General features: G+C 38.8%; 1 protein-coding gene across 2 annotated transcripts in view; it reads right to left on the reverse strand.

Annotated features, from left to right (window-relative positions):
• The window catches only part of card11 (caspase recruitment domain family, member 11), a 29,949-nt gene extending 18,087 nt beyond the window's left edge, over positions 1-11,862 (reverse strand). For both annotated transcript variants that reach the window (XM_061699825.1, XM_061699826.1), the window contains exon 1: positions 11,687-11,862. The gene's annotated coding sequence lies outside the window, so the exon portion shown is untranslated. The remainder of the gene's footprint in view (positions 1-11,686) is intronic.
• Between the last annotated feature and the right edge of the window lie 827 nt (positions 11,863-12,689).

Here is a 12,689-nt window from a genome sequence, read left to right on the forward strand (position 1 = left end):
CCAGTTTCTTTCCGAATTTATATCCAGTATTTCTATGGCATACTGCAGTGTTTCCTAGCCCTTATTTCATATATGTCAAACTCAGGCCCGGGGGCCAAATTTGGTCCACGATGTAATTATATTTGGCCCGCAAGACCATATTAAATGTGCATTAGAGCTGGTCTGCCAGTATAAAGCACATGCGCCACTAATATTACAAATCCCAGAATGGTTTGCTAGTGTGTTGGCCCATCAGTCTAGACTGGCAAGCGCCCCTTCCCTTTCTGTTGCAGTCGTTAGCAACTATGCAACCAGTCCAAATTTACACTTCCTCTTCCCAAAAATGACCAAACAAAAGATGGAAAACAGTTAACTTCCAAGACAGGTGGGAGGCAGATTGTTTGTTCACTAAAGTAAAAGACAGACCTGTTTGTCGTGTGCGGAGTAACGTGGCTGTAAAAAAGAATATAACATAATTGATTTTAACATTTTGTTTAATGCCCTTTATAAACTCCTAGGCAGGAACTACTAATAGTTTGAGGTTTGGATTTTTATTGAAGCACATTCTTTTTTTTTTTTGGGTTGTTTTGTTGTTGACCTTTGAAAAAATATTTACATCAAAAAGAAAGGTAGTTGGAGAAAGGAATACATTGAGATGCAACATAGGGCAAAGGTACAGGTGGCAAAGGCCAAACAAGAGGCATATGATGACATGTATGCCAGGTTGGACACTAAAGAAGGAGAAAAGGATCTATACAGGTTGGCCAGACAGAGGGTTAGAGATGGGAAGGATGTGCAGCAGGTTAGGGTGATTAAGGATAGGGATGGAAATAGGTTGACTGGTGCCAGTAGTGCCAGCTTGTTTAATAGAATTCTAGCGCGTGAGAAGATGCCTGAGGAATGGAGGAAAAGTGTACTGGTGCCCGTTTTTAAGAACAAGGGTGATGTGCAGAGCTGTGGGAACTATAGAGGAATAAAGTTGATGAGCCACACAATGAAGTTATGGAAACGAGTAGTGGAAGCTAGACTCAGGACAGAAGTGAGCATTTGCAAGCAACCGTATGGTTTCATGCCTAGAAAGAGTACCACAGATGCAGTATTTACCTTGAGGATGTTGATGGAAAATTATAAAGAAGGTCAGAAGGAGCTATATTGTGTCTTTGTAGGTCTAGAGGAAGCCTATGACAGAGTACCCAAAGAGAAACTGTGGTACTGCATGCGGAATTCTGGAGTGGCAAAGAAGTATGTTAGAATAATACAGGACATGTACGAGGGCAGCAGAACAGTGGTGAAGTGTGCTGTAGGTGTGACAGACGAATTTAATGTGAAGGTGGGACTGCATCAGGGATCAGCCCTGAGCCCCTTCCGGTTTGCAGTGGTAATGGATAGGCTGACAGATGAGGTTAGACTGGAATCCCCGTGGACCATGATGTTTGCAGATGACATTGTGATCTGCAGTGAAAGCAGGGAGCAGGTGGAGGAACAGTTAGAAAGATGGAGGAATGCACTGGATAGGAGAGGTAAGACAGAATATATGTGCATGAATGAGAGGGGTGGTGGGGGAAGAGTGAGGCTACAGGGAGAAGAGATAAGGGTGGAGGACTTTAAATACTTGGGGTCAACCATCCAGAGCAATGGTGAGTGTGTTCAGGAAGTGAAGAAACAGGTCCAAGCAGGTTGGAACGGGTGGAGGAAGGTGTCAGGTGTATTATGTGACAGAAGTGTCATGAACGAACAGAGGCTAGGACCCAAAAATGCAAGACTCCAAAACAAATGGACAGTTTCCAAAAAGAGAGGTTTAATAGACGGGCATAGGTCGGTACACGGGCAGGCAATCCAAGAAGGGCAACAGTATCCAAGAACATGAGGCAAAGAGGCAAGGTCGATAATCGGAACAGGGTCAAAGTCTTACTGTGAGTCTGTGACAAGGAATGCTGGAACGTGACGACAAGGGACAACGAACTGGCAACGAGTGGGAATGAGACACGAGGTTAAATACAATCGGTAATTAGGTATGAACGAGGCACAGGTGGTGAAGATGCTCACAGGAGCAGGTGTGTGAGAAACGAGAGAGAGGAAGACAAAACCTGGAACACACGCACACACACACACACACACACACACACACATGACAAGAAGAGTCTCTGCTAGGATGAAGGGCAAAGTTTATAAAACAGTGGTGAGGCCAGCCATGATGTACGGATTAGAGACAGTGGCACTGAAGAGACAACAGGAAGCAGAGATGGAGGTGGCGGAAATGAAGATGTTGAGGTTCGCTCTCGGAGTGACCAGGTTGGATTAAATTAGAAGTGAGCTCCTCAGAGGGACAGCCAAGGTTCGATGTTTTGGAGACAAAGTTAGAGAGAGCAGACTTTCATGGTTTGGACACGTCCAGAGGAGACAGAGTGAGTATATTGGTAGAAGGATGATGAGGATGGAGCTGCCAGGCAAGAGAACTAGAGGAAGACCAAAGAGAAGGTTGATGGATGTCATGAGGGAAGACAAGAGGGCAGTTGGTGTTCGAGAGGAGAATGCAGGAGATAGGCTAACATGGAAAAGGATGACGCACTGTGGCGACCCCCAAAGGGACAAGCCGAAAGGAAAAGAAGAAGAGAGACAGAAGAATTCATGTTATCTATTTAAATACAAAACAACAAACACATACCACTGATGTCTTTTATCACAAATTTGATTTCTTGTGTTTATAATATTAAAGTTTGTTTATTCCAGATTCAGTGTTTAAGCAAAATTTAAGTTTGTTGTCAATGATAAACTTTAATGGTACATTTCTGCATAAAATGGAAAGATGCACAACGCAGTGATTTTTAATTGAATATTGAGTTTGGCTCGTGACGTTGTCACAATTTTTTTATTTTGGCCCACCATTCATTTGAGTTTGACAGCCCTGCCTTATTGAGTCAAGGCACGCAATTTAGAAAAATCTCACAGCACACCACCAAACAAAAAATGTCACAAAAAGGAGAAAACCGGAGTGCCCGGAGAAAACATGCAAATTCCACACAGGCGGGGTCAGGGATTGAACCCCGGACCTCAGAACGGTGAGGCAGACACGCTAACCAGTCGTCCACCGTGCCACATTTTCTGACTAATTAAGTGAAATTGGATAATTTTCCGCGTAACCCTTAATGATCTGTCAGTGTACAACAGTGTGCCATGGTGCACTGCTTGAGAATCACTGGCATACAATACCAGTGATTCCAAATGAGATTTGTCAATGTGCACACACAAAAATCTATTTTTTCTAATAATTTCCTAAAGAACCTGAAAGTCTAGCAAAGCTAATTTTGCTTTATTTTTTAACATTATAATAATAATTTTTTAAAAAAACAATTCACAGGTCTGTCTAATCAACATCAAAATTCTGAAATAAAAATTATTGTGTTCGTTGACAAAAAAAAAGCCATTACTTTTAAAATGGTGTGTACTTTTTGTCACAAATGGATTAAAAAAGCCATTACTTTTAAAATGGTGTGTACTTTTTGTCACACTCTTTTAAAGAGTTCAGGGAATGTCAGTGAAAACATGTTATCCCAACGGATCTATAAATAATAAAAAAAATTGGGGATCCCAAAAATATGCTGTATATCGCCCAAATTCCCCCTGAGAACATGCTAAGAATCCTGAATACATCCTTGTTAAGAGTACTGCGTTGAAATGGTATAAAATACATAAGCTTTCTTGTCTGTCAACCCCTGTGACATACAAGAAAAATAAGGCCTAAAAATAAGGAGCAGCCACACAACATTGTTTCTCTCGTCTTTAATCCTGGATAAAATCTGTACAGAGGATGAAATATCTAAATAACTTAAAAATTGTGAAATTGTAAACTTTATTAGGCAGGTACTTGGACTTAGGTCTAAAATATTATATAGGGTACTTTTTATACCAATATCTTACATCAAGTTGAGCAGATTGTCTGTGTTATCGTGCTTTTTCCTAACATGACGATAGACTGCACCGTCACAGTGTCTTTGTGTGAAGAGAATATAAAAAGCGGGTGTGACTAACAGTAAAGCACTGTGAATAAGCTTGGCAATAAACAGCAACGTGACTTCCTTGGGAAAGGTAACAATGAGAAAATAACACGAATGTGATCGTTAGCATAACACAACTTGTTATATGACAGATGTTAAAGCTTTAAGTAGATAATTGATACATATCTGCGACACAGCTATGTAAGGCTTCCTGATGTACGGCTTTATTAAGACGAGAGAAATCTCTCGTCTTAATTTTCCCCACACAAGAGTTGACCAATGCACATATTTCTATTTCACATTTCCATTTTCCGCTTTATATTCATGTTTTCCAGCCAACAATTAACTTTCTCATGTCAGCCATACACAAATCTGCACCATGACAGTCCATCAGCATTTTGCATGAGGAAGCTGCACTGTTAAACAAATAAAGGCTATCTGGCGCTGTCAATCATGCATGTAAACACTCATGTTTGCATACAACTGGCATGTTTGTTTGTGTGCAGCATTTCAGAACATTGCTACTACGCCCGTATAGGTGGATAACGTTACCTATATCCGAATTTAGAATCAACCCTCTTGACCAGGTATGTTAAAACACAGGGAATATGTCTCCGGTAGTTGAAGCCACTCTAGTACTACTGCAAACAAGCCACTATACCAAAATATAAATTTGGGACATAAACACAAAAGTACAAAAAAATCATTTAGCAATATAAATTTTCCAGTAGTGCGGTAATACTGATCAACAACAGTTTTGCAAATGATGCAGAGTGACGTGTCTACAACGATGTATACAGTAGTAATGGCAGTACAGAGGCGTAAAAGATTGACAAGATGTACCTATGAAACAATTAATAACTGTTTAAGAAGGGGGAAAGCTTTTTTTATTTATTTATTTCAGAAAAATGTAGCCTGAGGGGTGACAGCTAAATCACATACTACAACTTGAGTGTGTGCTGCCAGGGATTAATGCAGATCATGAAACCTCAAGAGCACAGACCAACAAACATGAACACACACACACACATATCTATGCACTCGTGCACACACCTCTACAGAAACCACAGATATGCTTCCTCTTCTCTATTCTCTTATTTAGAGTTTGTTGTTGAGAAAATTCTCCTTTGCTTCCTCCTTGCCAAACCAGATGTGAGTGTCAGCCTCCTTTCGGGGAGAGTACTTTACACGTTTTACTTTCATAGCATCTTTGTGAGGACATTTGCATTGTGTACTCTCACCTTTACGTAGCCTTTTCGGGCTTCAGACTAGGTGTAAGAAATTTACTAAGAAGGACAAGGTTTAGGCAAGGCTAAGGTAGACCTTGCATCTCCCTTTTTTTTGTCAGCGTGCCAAGTCAGACAGTCATGTCTTATTGTATCAAGCAGAACTTGGCAACTTGTACAAGCAGCACGACAATATTTTGCGGCAACACATCCTCATAGCTACTGTAAATGACGGAATAGGTCCACTGCCAACTCTCCCTCTACAGTGTTAGCAGTTCTGGGCTAGGGTGCCTCATGGTTGATATCATGACCAAATGGGAATCTGTTTTTTTTTTTAATCACATGATTATAGTTATTTGTCATATTATTATGGGTTCTCTCAAGCAGGATGGATACTGAAACTGAATGTGAAAGCACCATCTTTTAACATTTACTTTTCCAATTATCTAAAAAGGAGAAGGAAGTAACCTATATTATGATTTGGAATCACCTGCTAGTTCATCCGATAGAGTTTGTCTTCATTAGGACAATGGACTCTACCATTTGTCAGCTGTTCGTTTTATCATTTTGTAATGAGGACATAATGAGTAGCCAAGTCGTGGAAGGGGTTCACTTTGGTGGCCTGAAAATCTCATCTCTGCTCTTCGCAAAGGATGTGGTCTCATTTGATATTCAGCACCTCCTAATGAGCCCCTGTCGGAAAAAGGGTGGATTGGACCAAGCAGGTAAGGTTGACGAGTGGGGGAAGGATGGAGCATGAGATTGACAGATTGAGCTCAGTGAGACATCTGCATAAATACGATCACCGTATGGTACAATCGTGGTGAAGATAGAGCTAAGTCAAAAAACAAATCTCTATATTTAAGAAATTAATCAATTAATCAAAGTACCAGTATATGAGATTTTGACGTTCCATCATCAAAAACATCTATCTATGGATTCATTAACCCTTGGCAATTCTGTTTTCAACCACGGTAACAAAAAAAAAACATAAAAACAACAATAAAAACAAAACAAAAACAAACAAACAAAACAAAATATATATATATATATATATATATATATATACATCCATCCATTTTCTGAACCGCTTCTCCTCACTAGGGTCGCGGGCGTGCTGGAGCCTATACCAGCCGTCATCGGGCAGGAGGCGGGGTACACCCTGAACTGAAAAAAAAAATATATATATATATATATATATATAAAATATATATAAAATTATATATATATATATAAATATATATATATAATATATAAAATATATATATATATATATATATATATATATATATATATATATATATATATATATATATACACTCACTCACGAATGGTTGGTTTTTTGGGATGTGGGAGGAAACCGGAGTGCCCGAATATATATATATATATATATATATATATATATATATATATATATATATATATATATGCAAAGCTATCGTGTCATGCAATCGCGAAACATATATATATATATATATATATATATATATATATATATATAATGCCTGAATATATATATATATATATATATATATATATGTTTCGCGATTGCATGACACGATAGCTTTGCAATTAGCGAAATATATTCGTTTTTCAACTATCTTTGTTTTAACATTTCTTATCTTTAGTCCTGTCTCGTCATCTTCCTGTCTTTGGAACAATATATTTTTATCCTTTTCTGTTTGCTCTTTTAGTTCATCTGTTAAGTTTTTCTTTTTCTCTTCTTCCTTTTCTCTTTTAGACGCCATATTTAGCCAAAAATGTAAGTCGTCAAATCCATCTTTTCCCATTTGTGATATATTATTATTGTGCCGTTCCTTTATTTTGTTTCGAAGTTGAACTAATTTTCTCGAATTCAGCTGGCCAGCGAAACTGTATTTGGTTATCCACGTGTTTAAATGTTTTATTTTGGAAGGGTTTTGTAGTTGTACATATTTCCAATCTTTACACGTCAGGCTTTCTGTTGGATTCGTTTTACTGTTATTGTTTCCCATTTTTGTGAATTTGGAAGTCAGTTTATTTGCACCTAGAGTGACCTAATACTGACTTTATTCAAAATATGACTGGGTGACAATGAATGTCTGAGTTCTGGTAAACCTCAACCTTCTACCCCGAATGGGGCGGAGGTTTCTTGCCTTTGCTTCCAAACTCAGTTGTCACTTACAATCCAGTCTCTTACATCCAAACTTTTACACACACACACACACGATATTAGTAACGTTTTAACAAACACACGAAAACATGGAAACACGGAAACACGAAGGCACGGAATTTTAAGTACGTCTAGGACTCCGCCGTCCTTTATTTTTTTTATTATTTTTTTTTTATTTTAACACGGAATTTCAGCACGTATAGGACTCCGCCGTCCATGCGGAATTTGTCGGACTCCGCCGTCCATCAGTTACTTGCCAGTGACTAGTATTACACAAGGTTTATTTCGCCGCAGACTTCTTTGTCGCGCGATACATTCATTCAAAAAAATTTTAAAAATTTAACTCACCAGTCGTCTTCAATCCTGTGGATTGTCGTCAACCTTCAGATCCCAGTTGAGGAGTACGAAGACCAGTCCCGGAAAGGGTCTCAATTGCCGTGGCCACGGTCTCTTAACTGGGTGTCGGCTCCACAACTGGAATCCTCGGGTGTGTTGACATCCGGCTCGAAGGACCAATTTAATGTTGGATTTATCTCACCAAACATTATAATGAATAAACACAAAAGGAATGAAGACGTTGGTCATTTTACTCATGAGGAGGGCGCATGGGAGATTGTTCAGGTTACAGCCTCTCAACACGCTCTAAACAATCTCTCCCGTCGCTCCTGCATTTATTTGAAAATAGGGAGGTTTCTAAGTTTACAAGACATAACGTACTAAGCTACAAGACACAACACACTAAGGGTAGGGTTTCAAGGTGAAAACATGGCACCTGCCACGTCCCGGCCACGTCCTTCTCTCAGATGATTCCTGCTGAGTCATCTTCTTGAAGGCGAGACATCTTTCTTTCTAAACATTGTCCATAATACTAATGCAAGCTAAGCAAATAAATGATAACTTCTACAATATATCTAACATTTTGACATCTACTTCGCCTATCTACTCATCATCCTCTCTTCATGACACTTTTGTAAGAAGCATGGTTAGAAGTGCATCTTATTCGCTACCATAGAGGCGATCATCAGTGACTTACAATGCACTGACACGGGACGCAAAAAGAACTTTCGTCTTGGCAGCCAGGGGGCTTAATAAATCAGGGTGCACCAAGCAGCTGTCCAACTGATTTTTTCCCCCCCAATATCTGAAACAATCAGTGTTACGGCCATAAAAAGTCAACGTTCAGCGATTTCCGTAGCAAAATACGGACGTTCCGTAACATTTGACAACTCTGGGACTCTTCTTAAAGTAATGTTTTTTTCTGAGCCGCTTCTCCTCACTCGGGTCGCGGGCGTGCTGGAGCCTATCCCAGCTGTCATCGGGCAGGAGGCGGGGTACACCCTGAACTGGTTGCCAGCCAATCACAGGGCACATAGAAACAAACAACCATTCGCACTCACAGTCATGCCTACGGGCAATTTAGAGTCTCCAATTAATGCATGTTTTTGGGATGTGGGAGGAACCGGGGTCCTCAGAACTGTGAGGCTATATATATATATATACACAAACACACACACATATACATATATAAAAGGGTTAAAGGGAGAGTTTTCAGTAAAACACTTTCTGGTATATATATATATATATATATATATATATATATATATATATATATATATATATATATATATATATATGTGTGTGTGTGTATGTATGTATGTATACCAGAAAGTGTTTTACTGAAAACGCTCCCTTTAACGATGAGACTAAACAGTTAAACCCATTCTTGCTTAAAACGTATTCACTGCCAGCCCTCTCAGTTAACATGGATATTAAACTTCTAAAGCCGTCAATGGCAGTGAATGTTAAGATGGACATACACTGAACTATTGTATTTACTATTGAAGTGATACTTTAAAATTCCATCTCATTCTCTGCAAGGTTCAGATTTGTTTCTGAATGGTCCATCCATCCATTTTCTGAGCCGCTTCTCCTCACTAGGGTCACGGGTGTGCTGGAGCCTATCCCAGCTATCATCGGGCAGGAGGCTGGGTACACCCTGAACTGGTTGCCAGCCAATCGCAGGGCACTTATGAACAAACAACCATTCGCACTCACATTCACACCTATGGGCAATTTAGAGTTGTCAATCAATCTACCATGCATGTTTTTGGGATGTGGGAGGAAACCGGAGTGCCCGGAGAAAACCCACGCAGGCACGGGGAGAACATGCAAATTGCACACAGGCGGGGTTGGGGGTTGAACCCCGGTCCTCAGAACTGTGAGGCAGACGCTCTAACCAGTCGTACAGCGTGCCGCCGTTTCTAAATGGTATCATGTCTATATGTGTCTATAATGACAGGTGATCTTTCTGGGACAGACTCAAGCTCCCCAGGATAAATGTTATAGAAAATGCCACAAATGGCAGTCACACTCATACAATCTATATTGCTTCAGACCAAACAACAAACAGTGATTCTTTTTTTTTTTTCATATTTCCAAAGAGTTTGAAATTTGTATGGAGCCCAGTGTGTAAACTAAACAGATCGAAACCATGTGTGCATCCTGTGTATGTGTGACAGCTTTTCTGAAACAAAATAAAAATAATTCCACTGTTGTCTCCTCCTCTGTCTTTTCTCATAAAATGCTTGGTGGAAAAAAGACAAAACAGCTCTGGGTTTGGATGATATGCTGGCATAATTCCTTTGTTTAAAACTGACTTCTAGACATCTCTGACAGCATCTGTACTGCAATACAATGAATATCTGACTGTTTTTGTTATGCAGTTTTCATATCCAAAAACCTCTATAATCTATTATTTGTTTTTATTTAGTCACTAACTTTGTTTATTTGTGTTTTAAATCATACTGTACATGTATTTTCAATTAATGTGCATTTTGCATTTTTTTTTTATTTTCTCACATCTTTACTTTTAGAACACATTGATGATGTACCCAAAATGTTTATGAGATACAGTATTATTTGTCTTTTTAGATGTATGTACGTAGTAGGTATTGGAGAGACAGGGTTTGTCAGATAGCACTTTGTGTTCATGCTGTATGAACATGCCTCCAGATGTGAAACAGATTTATTACTTTTTCTATTAACCACAATCTTTCGTTGTTGATTTTTTTATTTTATTTTATTTTTTGGAGGGGGGAGGGCAAACAGTAGCAGGAAGGGAGAGAGAGACAAAAAGAGAGGCTATTGTTGCAACACACTAAACACGTGTTCAGTGTTCCGACCTATTGTTCAATCATTGTAGAGAATTATTGTGAAAAATTGTTAATATATATGATCAGTGTCCTACCCACTTAGGTTAATATAATTCATTATTAAAAATAATATATAATGAAAGTTCATTTGAAAAAATGCGTTATTCAGAAGTAGTTTCAAAAAGGCTGGAGACCGCTAAATTAGACTGTTGGTAGTTATCATGTAAAATCTGTTGTCAACAGTTGGACAATTTACTTCCAGACATAATGTTATGTCCCTTTTAACAGATTAATTTTGAAGACTGTATCAAACATTACGACTGAAACTTGGTCATGCATTACTGTATGTTGGGCTGGAATTTGACTGATGTTAATTTAATGGTTCAGGTGTGTGCCAGCCATCAGAAAGACTTCATTGTCCGAGCCTTGAGAAATGTGATATGCTGCTGTGGAGTGCAAGCAAGAAGAGGAGTGAGTTGGCACTTTTGTAATGACTGCATTGTTTATGAAAAGGTACAGATACACCGGCAAATTTGAATGATACCCAACCAAAAAAATTGCTATATATATATAAAAAGAAAGCCTGCCACTACAAATAATAACAGACTGAGTTCTGATTGCCAGTTGGACACTGTCAGAGGTAATAATTTAAGATTATATTTGTTGTAGTGGTTGTATTTTGCAGTGGTGTCAAACCATCACACTCAGTTATTTCCTCGAATTTGGTGACTTTTTTTTTTTAACTATCTACATCAGAATATTAAAAACACCAATGAGTATGATGCAGTAAAAATATTAATTATAAACATATTGTTTTTAAAAAATGCCTCTCTGCCAGTGTCACTCAAAAGTGAGCATTGTTATCTTTGGACAGGTAAAGGTCTTGTAGTGGCAGGTGAGTGCAGAAAATGCAGAAATTCACGAATGCCCAACCCTTCAAGCAGGCGACTGTGCACCGTCCGAATCGTATTGTGAAGCGGTGGTTTCAAATGCGCACGCAACTTCAACTTGTTGATGAAGCCTGATAGTGAGTTAATTGCGTTGTATATTCTTCTATGTCCTTGCTCGAGCAACATATCGACAGAGAAATTCCATTAAAATGGTTTATACGCGTATTTAAAAAAAAAAAAAAAAAGCCTCAAGCGACGCGTAGGCTGTACGGTAGTCAACAGTTGGTCTTACCTGAGATGTGGACGACAAGCAATCGGGTGAAATTCAAAGTTGGACGAGACGTGCCGCTGTGTGTTGCTGTTGCTCTTTTGACTTCGAATACTGTTATGCTCTTTCGCCACGAGAAGACACAGAAGGTCAACTTTGTCTCCGCGTTTGTCCAAAACAGTCCTGAACAGAGAGCGTGTGGCACTTAATGAGGGAGGAGAGAGAGAGAGAGAGAGAGAGAGAGAGAGAGGTCGGGGGCGTGCGTGTATTTGCGTTATGAAACAAAATACCTGTACTCGATGACTTTTCAACCTTTTTTTAGGTCACTTTTTTTCTTCTCTCAATACGTGTTGCCGTGTTATTTTTTCCCTCATTACTTCATTTCTTTACACCGTGTACAGTAGGGGAGTAACCCTTTTGATTATACAAAAGTATTAGAAATTATGAAAATATTCTGTTTTCCTCCTCTACTTTTTCTTCTTCCTCTCCCTGTATTTTTTCTCCCTCTTTTTCTTCTTTCTCTACTTTTTCTCCTTCTTCAATCTGCTTTTTATTAGTAGTAGTATTAGTAGTACTGGTAGTAGTAGTACTAGTAGTAAAAGTAGTAGTAGAAGTGGAATAAAGTAATGCCTGAGAGATTATTTAGTTTCGAGGTGTGTTGCCTGATGTACTGTATGTCCATACATTTTTTGTTTTTATTTAACAATTAGTATGTTTTACAACAAAAAACAACAACAACAACAACAATGGTAGAGGAAGCAGCAAAATAGTGCTTGAATGTAAACTGAAAAAAAGAACAAAGTGCTCAAAATGAACAACTGAAATAATAATAGACGGAAAGGATTTGGAAGATAGTGACCATTTTGCATACAAATGTATTTAGGAAACGAAAGTAAAACAGGGGGAACACACCCAGAATTGGGAAGGTGTCTGCCGCATTCAAGACCCTGAGATCAATTTAGAATTCACAGACTGCATTCTTAAAAACTAAAATGCTAGCAGTATGCCTGTGAGGCATGGCACAAGT

Source organism: Phycodurus eques, chromosome 16 (assembly GCF_024500275.1).
Source record: "Phycodurus eques isolate BA_2022a chromosome 16, UOR_Pequ_1.1, whole genome shotgun sequence".
Classification (NCBI taxonomy): Eukaryota; Metazoa; Chordata; class Actinopteri; order Syngnathiformes; family Syngnathidae; genus Phycodurus; species Phycodurus eques.